This window comes from Bos indicus, chromosome 1 (assembly GCF_029378745.1).
Source record: "Bos indicus isolate NIAB-ARS_2022 breed Sahiwal x Tharparkar chromosome 1, NIAB-ARS_B.indTharparkar_mat_pri_1.0, whole genome shotgun sequence".
In the NCBI taxonomy this organism is placed as follows: domain Eukaryota; kingdom Metazoa; phylum Chordata; class Mammalia; order Artiodactyla; family Bovidae; genus Bos; species Bos indicus.
This window is the reverse complement of record NC_091760.1, coordinates 59,111,359-59,129,804: the sequence shown is the minus strand read 5'-3', so window position 1 is coordinate 59,129,804 and position 18,446 is coordinate 59,111,359. Positions and strand designations below refer to the sequence as shown.

At 39.1% G+C, this 18,446-nt stretch overlaps 1 protein-coding gene and 1 long non-coding RNA gene across 3 annotated transcripts in view; one reads left to right on the top strand and one right to left on the bottom strand.

Annotated features, from left to right (window-relative positions):
* LOC109574953 (uncharacterized) overlaps positions 1–18,446 on the bottom strand; it is a 38,239-nt gene that overhangs the window by 782 nt on the left and 19,011 nt on the right. The window contains exon 3 of the long non-coding RNA XR_011566343.1: positions 136–18,446. This exon is cut by the window's right edge and continues 12,419 nt beyond it. This is a non-coding gene — a long non-coding RNA (uncharacterized lncRNA). The remainder of the gene's footprint in view (positions 1–135) is intronic.
* NAA50 (N-alpha-acetyltransferase 50, NatE catalytic subunit) overlaps positions 1–18,446 on the top strand; it is a 32,402-nt gene that overhangs the window by 4,097 nt on the left and 9,859 nt on the right. The window lies entirely within an intron of this gene.

Genomic DNA, 18,446 nt, shown 5'->3' with positions numbered 1-18,446 from the left:
CTATTTTAAGATCCAGATGAACAGGTACAACACATCATAAATCATAAGATCATCTGTCTGTAAATATAAACTAAATTTATCAAGTATATCTACTACCAATATAGATGTGTGCATTGGTAAATAATGCTGTGTTACCATCAGTGTTATGATTTTTTCCCCCCAAGTTATGGACAGCTCCTGGTGAAGTTCTGAAAAAAACACAGAATAATCAAGAATTTGTGGATTAGAAAGGATTTTAAAGGCTACTTATATAAAGCATTATCTTTCAAAGCCAGTGCTTTTGCCTAACCAAACTAGTATCTATATTAAATTTCATTTTGCTCAATCCTCTTTTGGTCTGTAGAAATCCCTTTGACTCTTGGTTTTCTCTTCCAGGTATTAGCTATGTCTTCCAGCTTTGTGCCATCTGAGAAGATACACATTTTCAATTATTTAAATGGTGTCCTTTTTTCTTTTTTAGAAGTGCAGCCTACAGAACCATTAGAATACCAGTAGCAATCAATAGAAACGTCCTTTCCATCATAGAAATGAGAATCGTATGGATTATAGTTTAATAACTACAAAATTGTATAATTGTGCTATCATAAAACACTCCTTTCTTTTGAGCTGTTCTCTTCCGTCATCTCCTGGTCACGTTCATTCAGTGCCTGACTTATTAGCAAAATATCACTCTTGTCCTGTCCAATACAGTAGTGACTAATACAGTTTGCTGTAGAACAATTAAAATGTGTCTTGTGTTACTGAGGAACAGAATTAAAACGTCAGTTGTTGGACAGTTTTTGTGTTATGTTTCAAACAACTTGGATATGAGTCCAGCGTAAATTTTATGAAATGTAAGTACAGATAAAATATTTCCAAGGAAAAATTAGCATCTGAATTGAGATGTACCATTAGTGTTATGTACACTGGCTTACTATGAAAAATGATTTTTTTAATATCATTAATTTTATTTTGATTACATGTTTCAATAATTTCACCTATTTCTTTTTGCCTTGTTAATGTAGATACTAGGGAAAAATTTTTTTAACGGGGACCTGAACTCTGGACCTAAAAAATTTTAAATTATATATGTGACTTGAATTCTGTTTCTCTTGGGTGGTGCTGTGCTAGACCCTAGGGAGGGGGATGGAAACAGATAAATGTCTAAAATATGATCTTTTGCCTTTGAATCTAGAACTCAGATGGTAAATGTTTTAACTATGGGACAACAGATAGTGTGTGGCTGTTTATACCTTTGTGGTAACTGCTCCGTGTTTTAGATTAAAATGTTATAATCCAGTCATATCTTCCGAGTAAAGGAAGAGGGGTATGTATTTGCCTTGCCTGAGCTAGTGCAACCTATATTCTACCTTTTTTGGATAATTATTTTAGATTGGATAATTCACTGGAGAAGAATTCGTTGGATCAAAAAGTACTGCCATTTTTAAAGCTCTGATATTTGTTGCCACCTGACCTCCAGAAACATAGTAACAATTTATACTGCCAGCAGTGTATGAGAATGCCCTTCTTCAAGGGCTGATGAGAAAGAGGGAAACATTGCAGAAACCTCAGGGAAATGGAGGAAGAGGTTGTGGCTACCATTTCGTGGGTGGTGTAAATTACCTTTTTCTGGGATTGGTGACACAGCTGACCCTTTATAAATGATAGAAATAACAATTCCTTTTTGACAAGTTGGTTTTGAGGACACATATACCCTTAATTCTAGTTTTACTTTGCTGACTAGGTGATAAATGGCCTTTCTTTCTTCCTTTCTTATTGATTACTTGGTGAAGTTGGACAGTTCCCATTTTTCTGGCCATTTGTGTATCTTTGTGACTTAACTGTTACATAAACTTCCCAGTTTTTAATTTGGATTTAGATTGCTTTTTTGACTTCAAATTACAAAACATCAAACATAATATTCTTTAGAAAATGGGCTTGAGACATTTACGTTGGTAAATATTGTTTGTGTTGCCAATTTAGAACCCAGATCATTAGAAACATTTTTATATGCAGAGCTTGTTAAGCTCGGGTAGGCAAGGAAATGTTTTGTACTTAGAAGCATTTTAAACATTTCTTTTTTTCTCTTTCCAGAAAACTAAGATATGTTTAAAGATGTGTTTGGATTCTTCCCGCCAACCAGACTGTAGAGTTTATTATTCGTAGCATAATTTTTCTTTAAAAAGGAGACTTACAATACAAAAAGCATTTGAACTAAAAGCAACCACATGTTGTAGTTCAGTGTGCCACCAATAATTGTTAGAGCTAACTAATTAGTCAGTCACTAACTAATAAGATTCTTAACTTCCGGGCCTTCATTTCTTTGTCTCTTTTGCAGTTTGTGTAATCTTTAGTTCCCCAACCAGGGATTGAACCCATTACCTAACCACTGGACTGCTAGGAAATTCTCTCATTTCTTTCTTTAAAGAGAACAGCTTGAACCTAAATAGGAAAGGCCAGAGATTCTTGTGCCAGTTCTAATCTGTTGATAGTGTCTTATCAGTATTACATATCTGTTGGTAGCTTTATGAGGTCTCACACTGTGGAGGAGGGAGTGATATCATTGATTATTAATGGCACATGTGTCATATGTTTGCCATTTCTGGTCTCTGTCAATTCTAGCTTTCTATGATACCAAGAAACAAAACTTTGGAATCATATTTGAATTATTCTCTTTTAAGCTGCTCTCATTTTTCTATTGTGTCTGCTTTTTGGAACCTGTTCTCCCATCTCTTCCCCTTGCCACTATTACCTTTTACAGTGGAGGCAGTTAAGGCAATGTGCCAGGCAATAAACCTCATCTAAAATAGTGTCCATGGTCTATTAATGTAACTATAAATACAGTATGAAACAGATACAGAGGTGAGCCAAGAAAGAAAGCAAATGGGTTCTGGGGTTTTTGAGTAGTTTTGTATAACCAAAAAAAAAAAAAAATGGGAGGTGGCAGAGACAAGGCTAAGCCAGTGGCCAAAGGTAGGCAATGAAGGGCTACTTTGAATTTTATTTGGTAGATTATGTGCAACTTTTTGTAAAGATTTTAAGTAGATAAGTAAAATGGTCAGATTTGTGTTTTAGGATTATTCTGACTGCATTGTGATGATTTTGTCTCCTTAGCTGTAGACTTTTTCTTCTTATTAGGCTATTAAGATATGGGTTAAAATGATGGCCTGAACCATACTACCAAGAGAAAGGGTATAGGAACAGGTTATAAAGATATTTGGAAGGCAGAATCAACAGGGATTAAAATGGAATGTTAGAGTACATTTAAAGCTAGGTTTCTGTATTGGATGAATGATGAGTCTATGCATAGAGAACAGATTCCTATAGAGAATGATGAGTTCAGTTTTTGACGTGTTGAATTTGTGATTCCTGTTCAGTTCAGCTCAGTTGGCTCACTCATGTCTGACTCTTTGCAACCCCATGGACTGCAGCACTCCAGGCTTTCCTGTCCATCACCAACTCCTAGAGCTTACTCAGAGTCATGTCCATTGAGTCGGTGATGCCACCCAACCATCTCATCTTCTGTCGTCCCCTTCTCCTCCTGCCTTCAATCATTCCCAGCATCAGGGTCTTTTCCAATGAGTCAGTTCTTCTTGATTCCTGTAGACATAGCTTTTATTTATTTCTGGTTGTGCTGGGTCTTTGTTGCTGTGTGAGGGCTTCTTCTAGTCGTGGTAAGCGGGGCTACTCTTCATTGCAGTGTAGGGGCTTCTCAACATGGTGCGGAGAAGGCAATGGCACCCCGCTCCAGTACTCTTGCCTGGAAAATCCCCATGGACGGAGGAGCCTGATAGGCTCCAGTCCATGGGGTCGCACAGAGTCGGACACGACTGAAGCGACTTAGCAGCAGCAGCAGCAGCAACATGGTGGCTTCTCTTGTGGGCCACAGGCTCTAGGCATGTGAACTTCAGTAGTTGGCAGCACACAGGCTCAGTAGTTCTGGCTCACGGGCTTAGTTGCTCTGCAGCATGCGAAATCTTCCTGGACCAGGGATTGAATTCATGTTCCCTGCGTTGGCAGGCAGATTCTTATACACTGTACCACTAGGGAAGTCCAAAACATCAGTATTTAGGTAGTAATAAGGGAAAAGCTCTAGTTAGGAAGGAGCTCGCCTAGTTGAACATACAGATAACCATGGAAAATTTTTTCAAGGAATAATCTTTTTCTTTTTACCGTATAACTTTGAATATATGTCCCTGTGTGTGTTTAGTGCTTCTAGTATGCAACCAATTAATTACTGAGATTTTTACACATCTAATATTTGTAGTCACACAGCTTGGAGAACTGATTCACCCACCGCTGCTGTTATGATACCTGCTAAACCTCTAGAACAGTGACTCTCAACCAGGGGCCACTCCCATCCCACTCTGGACATCTGATAATGTCTGGAGACGTTTGTAAGTCATCGCAGTAGGGGGGATGGTTATTGGCATCTAGTGGATAGGGCTAGCAATGCTGCTAAGCATCCCACAGTGATCTGTGAAGCACCTCACAACAGGATTATTGAGCCCTAAATATCAGTAGGGCCAAAACTGAGAAACTGCTCCAAAATCTAGATGAGATGAGAGCTCATCGGTTTTACTAAGGTCTTGGAGATTCTTAGATACTCTAAAATTAAATTAGCAATTCTGTGAAGTAGTTGAGATTCTGCCCTAAGTCTTGTACAGGTTAGGTTCAAAAACAAATGGTTATAGCAGTGTGGAGGTTCTGTGCCTTGAAGAGTACAATGGTGATACAGTTCAAATGAGGTGGAAATCTCAGCAGGATGACCTCCAGAACAGTTGGTATTTAAGCTGTGCTTTCATAAATGCTGAGTGGGCTTACTTTTAGGTTCAAGGAATTTATACTTTAGAGGAATCACTCTTTCATGTAATTTACGTGAAGGCAAGAGTTTAGAACCAGATTACTGCTAGCTAAGAAAAAATTATCCTCTAAACCTCTTAAATTTTTTATCAAAGGATCATGGACATACTTTGATCCTTGTTAGAAAACTTAAATTTTATGCAAAGCTGCTTTATCAGTACACCTTAGATAAGTGTTTTTAACCTTGAGAAGTAAAGATGACTCCTTTGAGGAAAGTCATACAGTGTAGCTAACTTTACACTATAATGACATTCATCGACATAGGCCTAATTCTGGCTTTATTGATAATTGGCTACAGGCATATCTGTCTGGGCTTCAGTTCTGTCATCTATAAAATGAAGGGGATTAGAGTCAGTGGCTTCTGAGGTCCCTTCCAGATCAAACCCTTCTTCATACTAGGTGACCAGTTAAAATGTTGTGCCAAGGTGCACTTAAATACCCATCTAAAGTATAAAGACTTTAAGCTTTCTCTGTACATCGTTTTCTCTTGTTGCTGTGTAACTTTAGCAGTCAGACTTTGTACAAAAAGACCCACTTTTGTGTAGTCATACCTCCATCTTGTGGCCTTTCAGAATATTGCCACTAAATTTTGTTTTATAATTATGGCCATAATATTACCTTTAAAAGCTAGAAATATTTAAAGTGCTTATTATCTGATGTTGCTACTAAATGTTTTACACAGATTATTTCATTTTATCATAGCACTTGTTTTTTAAGCTAAGAGTAAAGATTTCCTACTACTGTATTCTAAGTGCACCGATCATATGAGATTTGTCTGAGTAACAGGCTCATCTTGTGGTGCTGCTCTATAAAATAGGAGGCAAGTAGCTGTGTTTTCCAGTTCTAAGGATTTGGTTCACATTTCTGTGGGTGCTTGTTGCAGTGTCAGTCTGCCCCCAGCCCTTTAGATCCTTAGTCTCAAAACTTTGGTATGGAGATGTATTAAGAGTTTGTTATGGATTTGAAAAACAAAAAATGACATATCGTGTGAATACTTGAGCTGAGATAATAGTTTCTTTAATAACAGCTGTCTTCAGTTTTTTAGTTAGGGTTGCAAACTCTAGTGCCAACAGGAACCCAGGACCTGGCACCAAGCAGATAAGGTAATTGTGTTAAACAAGAAATGTAAGCTTTATGTAGAAAATCTCCTGGCTTAAAAATTAGCAGCCAACTTAATTAGGAAAAACAAAAAACTATTGACTCAAACAGATGAGGCCACGTGGCTGATTTACCTTTTAGGCCAGGAATTTGGGCTTATCTACAGAGCAGAGGTCTTAAACTGATCCATTAAAAGTCGTTTACGTTGTTAAATTATATTGAAATTTTATCTGAAGTAAGTAGGTAATGCAGTGATTAAAAAACCCAGCTTTCAGAATTAGGCCAATTTGAGGTTGAGTCACAGTTCCTCAATACTAATTACGTCACATACACTGCTTCTCCAGATTAATCCCTAAACTCTCTTGAAGATTGTTTCTCAGGTATCTTTATGGGCTCCTGTTCTTTTGCTTCTGAAATTCAGGTGCCAGTACAGGAGACTCAGGAGATGTGGGTTCAGTCCCTGGGTTGGATAGATCCCCTGGAGGAGGAAATGGCAACTCGCTCCAGTTTTCTTGCTTGGAGAATTCCATGGACAGAGGAGCCTGGCGGGGTACAACCCATGGAGTCACAAGAAGTCAGACATGACTGAGCGACTAACACTTTCACTTTCTTTCACTTCTGGTAGTTTTTAGATTGTCTTCCCACTACAGACATTCTTGGTAATGGGATCTGTTCCCATAAATAGAAGATCTGCATTATACATCATTGATATTCCAGGAAACAGCTCTCAAAGTGATGTCTTAAAAAAGAAAATTCTTTCCTTAAGAGTTAGAATAATGTAAAAAATTCAGGTGCATTCTCTCTGCTAATTGTTTTTATCTACTTAACAACATTGCATCCAGTCACATTAGATAGCATTTGAATGGTTATATAAATATTTTTAATGATTATTCTTACCTTTAAAATACTTGACAGTATTATACAGAGGGCCAAGTGTAGTGTGTCATTATATATAAGGAACTTGAGCCTCGTTGGATCTGGTTCCTCACGGGGCAGCAGAGGGTCTTGGAACAGAGGGACCACGGTAGTTTCAATGTGGCAGGATGGGGAGGTTGTCTGGCCATGTAACCAGTTACACCAAAAACAGACTATGACAGGCTAGAGGTTGCTGAATTTAGATTAGGTCTTTACCAGAATGGAAGGTTCGCTCTTATCTACCTCTCATTTAGCTTCCCTTCTACAAAAACAGCTTGCTCCAGCTGGAAATACAGAAGTTTTAGTAGTCTGTTAAAAGTTTGAGCTTCTTAGCCTCCTTTTGTTCTTTAAAATAGTAAAGAATAATTAGACATTGAGTGCTTTCTACTGAGTTTTAGTATCAGAAATAATGTCATTAGTAAGTAACTACAATACTGTTATACCTAATATAATATACCATATTATGATCTGACACCCAGTCTGTATTAGGCTTGTTCAAGTCAGATTCCATAAAGGTCCACATGTCCCAGTTGGCTGAAGTATCTCACCATCTTTTATAATCTGACAGTTCTTCCTCCTTTAAAAAAAAAAAATTATTAGAATAGTTTTGGTTATGGTTTTAGATTTATATTTCTGAAGGTGATGCAGACCCATTTTCCCTGTATTCCCACTATCCCCAATTAATAACAACTTACATTAGTATGGTACATAGAAAGTGAAAAGACAAGCTATGAACTGAGAGAAAATAGTTGCAGATTATGTATGTGATAAAGGACTTATACCCAGAATATGTAAACAATCCTTATAACTCAGCAAGATAATTTTAAAATGGGATTTTTTTTTTTTTATGAACTAAAATAAAAACTCTAGGTTTATTCCAAGTCCTAGATCATGGGCAAAAGATTTAAATAGACATTTCACCAAAGAAGATGTACCAGTGGCTAATGACCAAATCAAAGGAAAAAAAAATTGCTTAGCATGATTAGAGAAATGCAAATCCAATGAGATTATCACTTTGTACCAGTAGAATAGCTATAAACAGAAAGGCAGTAAAAAAGCATTGATGAGGATGTGGAGAAATTGGAACCTTAATACACTACTAGAAGTAATGTAAATGGTGTGGCCACTTAGGGAAACAGTTTAACAAGGTGTTAGTTTTCCCTTACCACTGTAGCAAATGACCACAAACTTGGTGACTTAAACAGCACAGATGTATCATCTTAGTTCTTAAGATCAAAGGTCTGAAATGGGTTTCACTGTGTTAATATCAAGGTGTTGGTAGGTATAATGACTCCTGTCTACCTGGGACCTCAGCGTGTGACCTTATTTAGAAATAGGGTCTTTGCAAATGTAATTGAGATGGGGTCATACTCAATTAGGGTGGGGCCTGATGTCCTCATAAGAAGAGAGCCTACATACACACAGAAGATCATGTAAAGATAGAGGCAGACATAAAAACATCTGAGGCCACCAGAAGCTGCCAAAGGTGAGGAAAGATTCTGCTCCAGAGCCTAGAGGGCATGGCCCTACTGACACGCTGATTTTGGACTTCTGGCATCCAGAACTTTGAGAGAATACATTTCTATTGTTTTAAGCCACTGAGTTTGTGCAGTTCTAAGAAACTGATACAATAGATCTGTGTTTCTTCCAAAGGCCTAAGATAATGTTTTCTCGCCTTTTCAACTTCTGTGGACTACCTGTATGCCTTGGTTCATGGTTCATCTTCAAAGCCAGCAGCATAGCATCTTTAAATCTCTCTCGTCTCTGCTTGTCACATCTTCTCTGATTCCTAAATCTGTGTGATTACAGAGGGCCCAACCAGATAGTCCTGGTTAATTTACCTGTCTCAGGTTCTTACATCCGCAAAGTTGATTTTTCATATAAGATAACATATTAAAGGTTCCTGGGATTAGACAGCCTCTGGGTGTCATCTGCCTACCACAGGCAGTCGCTTTAAAAAGTAAAACATATTTGCCATACGTACGACCTAGCAGTCCCACTTTTAGGTATCCACCAGAAAAAAGATGACATATATGTCTGCATACAGATTTGTATGCAGTATTCAGAGCAGCATTGTTTATAATAGCCATGAAGTAAATACAGTTAAAATCCCAGCAAGTGGTAAATGGATAAACAAAAATGTGATATATTCATACAATGAAATACTATTCAGCTACTGACAAACTGGAATATAGTTGAACCTCAGAAACATGCTGTGTGAAAGAAGTCTAGTTCAAAAGATCACGTTATATGAAATGTTCAGAAATGGTAAGTCTTGAGAAAGAAGGTGAATTTAGTGGCTGTCTTGGAGTAGGTAAGGGGATTTATCTCACTGTGCGTGAAAGATTTGAGGGGTATGACATGAATGCTCTAAAGCTAAATTGAGAGAATGGTTTAACAACTCTATATAAATAGTTTTTTGTTAGACTTTATTATACAGTGAGTATTTAAGATACTTCACATCCTTACAGCAGGAAATTGTGTTTCCATATACCAAGCAACAAACTACTGAAAATTAACGTTAAAACAAAATACCATTGGGATTCCCTGTTGGTTCAGTGACTAAGACTCTGTGCTCCTAATGCAAGGGGCCTGGGTTTGATCCCTGGTTAGGGAACTAGAGCCCGAATGCTGCAGCGAAGGTCATAGTTTCCACCCGCTACACAAGACACTGTGTGGCCAAAATGAATTTTTTTAAAAAAAGCATTTACAGAAGCATCAAAAAAGTGAAATACTTAGGGACAAACCTGACCAAAGATGTAAAAAACCCACACACTGAAAACTACTAAACGTTGCTGACAAGCGTGAAAAAAGGTCAGTAAATGGAGACATATACCCTGTGCGTGGGCAGGAAGACTCAATATTGTTAGGGTCACAACTCTATTATTAAAAATTAAAACCCTTAAATTGTACACTTAAAGTAGGTGAATTTTATACTATGTAAATCATACTTCAAGAAGGCTGTTTAAGAGAAAAACAAGAACAATGTACAGGGATTGGGTTCATACACCTAAATGTAATAAAACTTCTTGAAGAAAACAAAAATCTAAATGACCTTGGGTCAGACAAAGATTTGTTAGATATGACCCTGAAAAGTATGATCCACAGAATTTCTTCAAAATGTATACCTTCTGCTGTGTAAAAAACACTGCTAAGAAAATGAAAAAAGCCACAGCTGAGATAAATCTTCTGCAACACACATAACTTGCAAAGGACCTGTATTCATAGTAACTTAAATCTCAACATTTCAAACCCAGTTTTTTGAGTAATAGATCGCAACATCTCCTTTACCGTAGAAGATACATCAGTGGCAAAGAAGTACACGAAAAGATGTTCACCATTATTTAGGGATATGCAAATTAGAACCACAATGAAATGTCACTACCAATCTATTAGGGATAAATTTTAAAGGTTCATAGTGCCAAATGCTAATTTAAATGCAGAACTCTTGTATACTTAGCTAATAAGCCAGCACCCCTACTCCTACATATTTAGGAGAAAGAAAAACTTATATTCACACAAGAATCTGTACAGAAATTGTAGCAACTTTATAATCTCCCAAAACTAGAAACACCCAAATGCTCTTCAATAAAAGTATAAACTTGTACTCCACCTGTATAGGAATGAACTGTTGATGATAATAGTGTGGTGAATCTCAAAGGCATTATGCTGAGTGAAAGAAGCCATGCAAATGACTGTGTATTGTGATTCCGTTTATGTGATGACTCAGGCAAAACTATGGGGAACAAAACATAAATGGCTTCCTGGGAGTGGTGGTAGAGTGAAACTGCAAAAGGTCATGTGGGAGACTTTTGGGGTGATAGAATCATTGTTTCTTGATGATCGAGTGGTAGTTTGGTGACTACATATTTTTCAAAGCTCAGAACCATATGCCTAAAGTTAATTTTCTATAGGGAATTGCTTGGCACCCTAGTGGTTAGAGCTTGGTGCTTTCACTCCTTTGGGCTCAGGTTCAATCTCTGGTTGGGGAACTAAGATCCTGTAAACTGTGCCATGTAACCAAAGGAAAAAAAAATAGAATTAAAAAAATTTTTATGTGAACTTTTTTTTTTTTAATCTAAGGAATTTTTTTTTTTCCCTAAGCAAATTTATCCTCAAAAAGCCTGGAAAAATAAGGGAACAACTAATAGTTTATATAGATTAGGAAACTGCAAACTGATAGACTTGAATAGACTACAACAATACTTATATTAAATCTGAACAGACTGAATGCTCTCATTATCAGATTAAAGGAACAAGACTTAGGCATATGCTGTTCACAAGAAGATAAGGAACACAGAAGTTCAAAGAGTGGTAGAAAATACACTATGCAACATTGATTACAAGAAGGCAGTGTTTCTCTATTGATAAGCGAAATAGACTGTAAGACGAGCAATATTACATCAAAAAGGTGGGCATTTGAAAATGATAAAAGGATTATTGATTCACCAACTCATAACAGTCCCAAATTAAGTGCTCTTAATAACATAACTTGAAAATAGAGCAAGAAGACGTGAAACACTTCCAAACTGTCTTTGATGCCAGTCAAGATAAGAAAACCTATCAAAGATACTGTAAGGGTGGAGAAGGCTGTGTCAGGGTAAGACTTACTGGTATATCATTTAAACTGACTTAAATGGGGGTGACAAAATAACTTTCAGCCAAGGATGGAAAGGCCACCAACTGAGGGCAAATTGCAGGTGAAGCAGATTTCCTGGGTAAGATCAGATATTTATTTTTGGATATGTTTAATTTGAAGTGTCTGCTAGAGATGCTTTTGCATATAGGAGTGAGTTCTAAAAAGAGACAGAAATTGGGTTGGCAGCATTAAATTCATAGGACTATATATGGATTGAAGTCACCAAGAAAAGGTAGGTAGAGAACACGAGGAATACGGACTCGATGTGCAAAGCCCTTATAAAATTGGTTCTGCTTCCTCTTCAACCCCAGCTTCCATGTTTATTACATAAAAGCATACTTTGTTTTACTATAGCAAACTGTGTGGGGTTTGGGGAATACATGATTTCTCTTTGTTGATGTTCTACTGTCTCCTTCAGTTTGGTCACTCAGTCATGTCTGATTCTTTGTGACCCCGGGGACTGCAGCACGCCAGGCTTCCCTGTCCATCACCAACTCCCGTAGCTTGCTTAAAGTTATGTCCATCAAGTCGGTGATACCATCCAGCCATCTCATCCTCTGTCATCCCTTTCTCCTCCGCCTTCAACCTTTCCCAGCACCAGGGTCTTTTCAAATGAGTCAGTTCTTTACGTCAGGTGGCCAAAGTATTGGAGCTTCAGCATTAGTCCTTGCAATGAATATTCAGGACTGATTTTCTTTAGATTGGATTGGTTAGATCTTGATGTCTAAGGGACTTTCAAGTGTATCTTCACGACCACAGTTCAAAAGCATCAATTCTTTGATGCCCAGCTTTCCTTATAGTCCAACTCTCACATCTGTACATGACTACTGGAAAAACCATAGCCTTGACTAGACAGACCTTTGTTGGCAAAATAAGGTCTCTGCTTTTTAATATGCCATCAGGTTGGTCATAACTTTTCTTCTAAGGAGTAAGCGTCTTTTAATATCATGGCTGTAGTCACCATCTGCAGTGATTTTGGAGCCCAGAAAAATAAAGTCTCTTACTGTTTGCATTGTTTCCCCATCTATTTGCCATGAAGTGATGGGCCTGGATGCCATGATCTTAGTTTTTTTAATGTTGAGTTTTAAGCCAACTTTTCCGCTCTCCTCTTTCACTTTCATCAAGAGGCTGTTTAGTTCTTCTATGCTTCTGCCATAAGGGTGGTATCATCTGCATATCTGAGGTTATTGGTATTTCTCCCAGCAATCTTGATTCCAGCTTGTGCTTCATCCAGCCCAGCATTTCTCATGATGTACTCTGCATATAAGTTAAATAAGCAGGGTGACAATATACAGCCTTGACGTACTCTTTTCCTGGTTTGGAACCAGTCTGTTCCATGTCCAGTTCTAACTATTGCTTCTTGACCTGCATACAGATTTCTCAGGAGGCAGGTCAGGACATCTGGTATTCCCATCTCTTTCAGAATTTTCCACAGTCTATTGTGATCCACACAGTCAAAGGCTTTGGCATAGTCAACAAAGCAGAAGTAGATGTTTCTCTGGAACTCACCTGCTTTTTCTGTGATCCAGTGGGTGTTGGCAATTTAATCCCTGGTTCCTCTGCCTTTTCTAAATCCAGCTTGAACATCTGGAAGTTCATAGTTCACGTACTGTTGAAGCCTGGCTTGGAGAATTTTGAGCATTACTCTGCTAGCATGTGAGATGAGTGCAATTGTGTGGTAGTTTAAACATTCTTTGGCATTGCCTTTCTTTGGGACTGGAATGAAACTTGACCTTTTTCAGTCCTGTGGCCACTGCTGAAAGTGAAAGTGAAGTCGCTCAGTTGTGTCCAACCCTCAGCGACCCCATGGACTGCAGCCTTCAAGGCTCCTCCATCCATGGGATTTCCCAGGCAAGAGTACTGGAGTGGGGTGCCATTGCCTTCTCCAATGCATGAAATTGAAATGGAAAGTGAAGTTGCTCAGTTGTGTCCGACTCTTAGCGACCCCATGGACTGCAGCCCACTAGGCTCCTCTGTCCCTGGGATTCTCCAGGCAAGAATACTGGAGTGGGTTGCCATTTCCTTCTCCAATGCATGAAAGTGAAATGTAAAGTGAAGTCGCTAAGTCGTGTCCGACTCTTAGCGACCCCATGGACTGCAGCCTACCAGGCTCCTCCGTCCATGGTATTTTCCATGCAAGAGTACTGGAGTGGGGTGCCGTTGCGTTCTCCGTGGCCACTGCTGAGTTTCCCAAATTTGCTGATGTACTGAGTGCAGCACTTTCACAGCATCATCTTTCAGGATTTGAGATAGCTCAACTGGAATTCCATCACCTCCACTAGCTTTGCTCATAGTGATGCTTCCTAAGGCCCACTTGACTTTGCATTCCAGGATGTCTGGCTCTAGATGAGTGATCACACCATTGTGGTTCTCTAGGTCATGAAGATCTTTTCTGTATAGTTCCTCTGTGTATTCTTGCCACCTCTTCTTAATATCTTTGCTTCTGTTAGGTCCATACCATTTATGTCATTTATTTTTCCCATCTTTGCATGAAATGTTCCCTTGGTGTTTCTAATTTTCTTGAAGAGATCTCTAGTCTTTCCCATTCTTGTTTCCTATTGTGTTGTTTTCCGCTATTTTTTTTGCATTGATCACTGAGGGAGGCTTTCTTATCTCTCCTTGCTCTTCTTTGGAACTCTGCATTCAAATGGGTATATCTTTCCTTTTCTCCTTTGCCTTTTGCTTCTCTTCTTTTCACAGCTATTTGTAAGGCCTCCTCAGACATCCATTTTGCCTTTTTGCATTTCTTTTTCTTGGGGATGCTCTTTATCCCTGCCTCCTATACAGTGTCACAAAGCTCTGTCCATAGTTCATCAGGCACTCTGTCTAACAGATCTAATCCCTTGAATCTATTTGTCACTTCCACTGTATAATCCTAAGAGATTTCAGTTAGGTCATACCTGAGTGGTCTAGCGCTTTCCCCTACTTCTTCAATTTAAGTCTGAATTTGGCAATAAGGAGTTCATGCTCTGAGCCACAGTCAGCTCCCGGTCTTGTTTTTGCTGACTGTATAGAGCTGCTCCATCTTTGGCTGCAAAGAGTGTAATCAGTCTGATTTCAGTATTGATCATCTGGTGATGCCCATGTGTAGAGTCTTCTCTTGTGTTGTTGGAAGAGCGTGTTTGCTATGACCAGCACATTCTCTTGGCAAAACTCTGTTAGCCTTTGGCCTGTTTCATTCTGTACTCCAAGGCCAAATTTGCCTGTTACTCAGGGTATTTCTTGACTCCCTTATTTTTGCATTCCAGTCCTCTATGATGAAAAGGACATCTTTTTTGGATATTAGTTCTAGAAGGTGTTATAGGTCTTCACAGAACCGTTCAGCTTCTTCAACATTACTGGTTGGGTCACAGACTTGGATTACTGTGATGTCAAATTGTTTGCCTTGGAAATGAACAGATATTATTCTGTCTTTTTTTTTTTTTATTCTGTCGTTTTTGAGATTGCATAAGTACTGCTTTTGAGACTCTCTTGTTGACTGTGATGGCTACTCCATTTCTTCTAAGGGATTCTTGCCCATAGTAGTAGATATAGTGGTCATCTGAGTTAAATTCACCCATTCCAGTCCATTTTAGTTCACAGATTCCTAAAATGTCTATGTTCACTCTTGCCATCTTCTGTTTGACCACTTCCAGTTTGCCTTGATTCATGGACCTAACATTTCTGGTTTTGCTCTTTACAGCATCGGATTTGATTTCCATTACCATCCACAGCTGGGTGTTGTTTTTGCTTTGGCTCCATCTCTTCATTCTTTCTGGAATTATTTCTCCACTCTTCTCCAGTAGCATATTGGGCACCTACTGACCTGGGGAGTTTATCTTTCAGTATCCTATCTTTTTGCCTTTTCATACTGTTCATGGGGTTCTCAGGGCAAGATTACTGAAATGGTTTTGCCATTCCCTTCTCCAGTGGACCACTTTTTGTCAGAACTCTCCACCATGACACGTCTGTCTTGGGTGGCCCTACAGGGCATGGCTCAGAGTTTAATTGAGTTAGACAAGGCTGTGGTCCATGTCATCAGATTGGTTTTCTGTGATTGTGGTTTTCAGTCTGTCTGAGGTCTGATGGATAAAGATAAGAGGCTAGTGGAAGCTTCCTGATGGGAGAGACAGACTGAGAGGGTTACTGGGTCTTGTTCTGATGGGCAGAGCCATTCGCAGTAAATCTTCAGTCCAATTTTCTGTTGTTGGGAGGGCCTATATTCCCTCCTTGTTGTTTGACCTGAGGCCAAACTATGATGGAGGTAATGTGGATAATGGTGACCTGCTGGCACTGCCACACTCAGTGCCCCTCACCCTGCAGCAGGCCACCACCAACCCAGGCCTCCGCTGGAGACTAGCGGACACTGACTGGCAAGTCTGGGTCAGTCTCTTGTGGGATCACTGCTCCTTTCTCCTGGGTCCTGGTGCACACAAGGTTCTGTTTGTGCCCTCCAAGACTGTGTTTCCCCAGTCTGGTGTTAAGTTCTAGCGGCTCTATAGTGGGGTGAATACGACCTCCTTCAAGAGGGCTTATGCCATACCCAGGTCTGCTGCACCCAGAACCCCTGCCCCTGCAGCAGGCCACTGCTGACCCATACCTCCACAGAAGACACTCAAACCCTCAAAGGCAGGTCTTTCTCAGTCTCTGTGGAGTCTCCTGGTGCGCATACACAAGGTTTTGCTTAAGCCCTCCGAGTGTCTCTGGCGGGTATGGGATTTGATTGTAAATGCGATTCCCCCCCCTTCTACTGTCTTGCTGGGGCTTCTCGTTTGCCTTTGTACATGGATATATTTTGCAGTTCTTGCCCTCCCACAAAACAAACTTATGGTCATCCTCCATTACCTTTCCCAAGATCACTTCCATTCTAGTATTTTATATTTTATATACATATGCACCTGATGGGGAAAATTGACTCATTAGAAAAGACCCTGATGCTGGGAAAGATTGAAGGCAGGGGGAGAAGGGGATGACAGAGGATAAGATGGTTGGATGGTATCACCAACTCAGTGGACCTGAGTTTGAGCAAGCTCCGGGAGTTGGTGATGGACAGGGATTCCTGGCATGCTGCTGTCCATGGAGTGGCAAAGAGTCGGATGCACCTGAACAAAACTGATCTGATGTGTTTGCTATTACTATCACACTGTTTTTACATACCCGTATTTTCTACTAGATGTAAACTCCTTTGCATTCCAGGTGTTAGCACATAGATGCTGAAATATTTACTGAAATGGACCTGATTTATGTTTTAATAGATAACTTACTACATTCTTAAGAACTGTAGAAAATTTTAGATTCACAGATGGAATTCTTAAAAGCTCTATTTTTCTTCGATTGCAAAAAATTTTTAAAGCTACTAATTTTTGGATCTTATTTTTTCAGACTTTTAAAAGCTTTTTTGGTTGTTTACAGCCAAATAGTGTTCTAATTACTTGACATTTCTACATAGCTCTGTCTGTTTATGCCATTGATACTACACATTCTTTACTTAATTTATAAGTTGATACTACTATGATATATTTAGAATATCTACATCTTGGAATAATTTGGAACTAGTTGATCAGGATTACAGAAGTGTTCCATTTCAATCAGAATATCATGTTCAACAGAGTTAAATTGTATTTGAAGGTGAATTTTGCTGACAAAATTACATTTAATAGACATTTTGCGATTCTGTTTCTCCCATATGCTGACAGTCTGGTAATGATAAGAATTGATTATAAACAACACAGTCCTATTGTATAGCACATGTAATTATATCCTATCTCCTTGGATAAACATAATGGAAAAGAATATTTAAAAAAGAATGTATATATGTGAGTCACTTTATTGTACAGCAGATATTGGTACAACATGGTAAATCAACTATACTTCAATTTAAAAAATCAAACTTGATTAATTTCTTTCTTAAACATTTGTTAGTGTGTATGTGCAGAGAGGAATATTGGAAGACTATACATACACCTAACTCATTTCTGTGGTGCTGGATTTAAATTAGGCAGGGAAAGATTAAGGTGTGTATTCCCTAATGATTCAGTTCAGTCGCTCAGTCGTGTCTGACTCTGCGACTCCATGAACTGTAGCACACCTGGCCTCCCTGTCCATCACCAACTCCCGGAGTCCACCCACATCCATGTCCATTGACTCAGTGATGCCATCCAACCATCTCATCCTGTCGTCCCCTTCTCCTCCTGCCCTCAATCTTTCCCAGCATCAGGGTCTTTTCCAATGAGTCTGCTCTTCGCATCAAGTGGCCACAGTATTGGAGTTTCAGCTTCAGCATCAGTCCCTCTAATGAATACCCAGGACTGATCTCCTTTAGGATGGACTGATTGGATCTCCTTGCAGTCCAGGGGACTCTCAAGAGTCTTCTCCAACACCACAGTTCAAAAGCATTAATTCTTCGGTGCTCAGCTGTCTTTATAGTCCAACTCTCACATCCATACATGACCACTGGAAAAACCAAAGCTTTGACTAGACGGACCTTTGTTGCTTTTTAATATTCTGTCTAGGTTGGTCATAACTTTCCTTCCAAGGAATTAAGTGTGTTTTAATTTCATGGCTGCAGTCACAATCTGCAGTGATTTTGGAGCCCAGAAAAATAAAGTCAGCCACTCTTTCCACTGTTTCCCCATCTATTTGCCATGAAGTGATGGGACCAGATGCCATGATCTTAGTTTTCTGAATGTTCAGCTTTAAGCCAATTTTTCACTCTCCTCTTTCACTTTTGTCAAAAGGCTCTTTAGTTCTTCTTCACTTTCTGCCATAAGCATGGTGTTATCTGCATATATGAGGTTATTGATATTTCTCCTGGCATTCTTGATTCTAGCTTGTGCTTCCTCCAGCCCAGCGTTTGTCATGATGTACTCTGCATATAAGTTAAATTGTATTCTATATTATTCTTTTTTTAAAGGTTTATTTCTTTACTGCACTGAGTCTTTATTGCTGCATAGGGGCTTTTTCTAGTTGGACT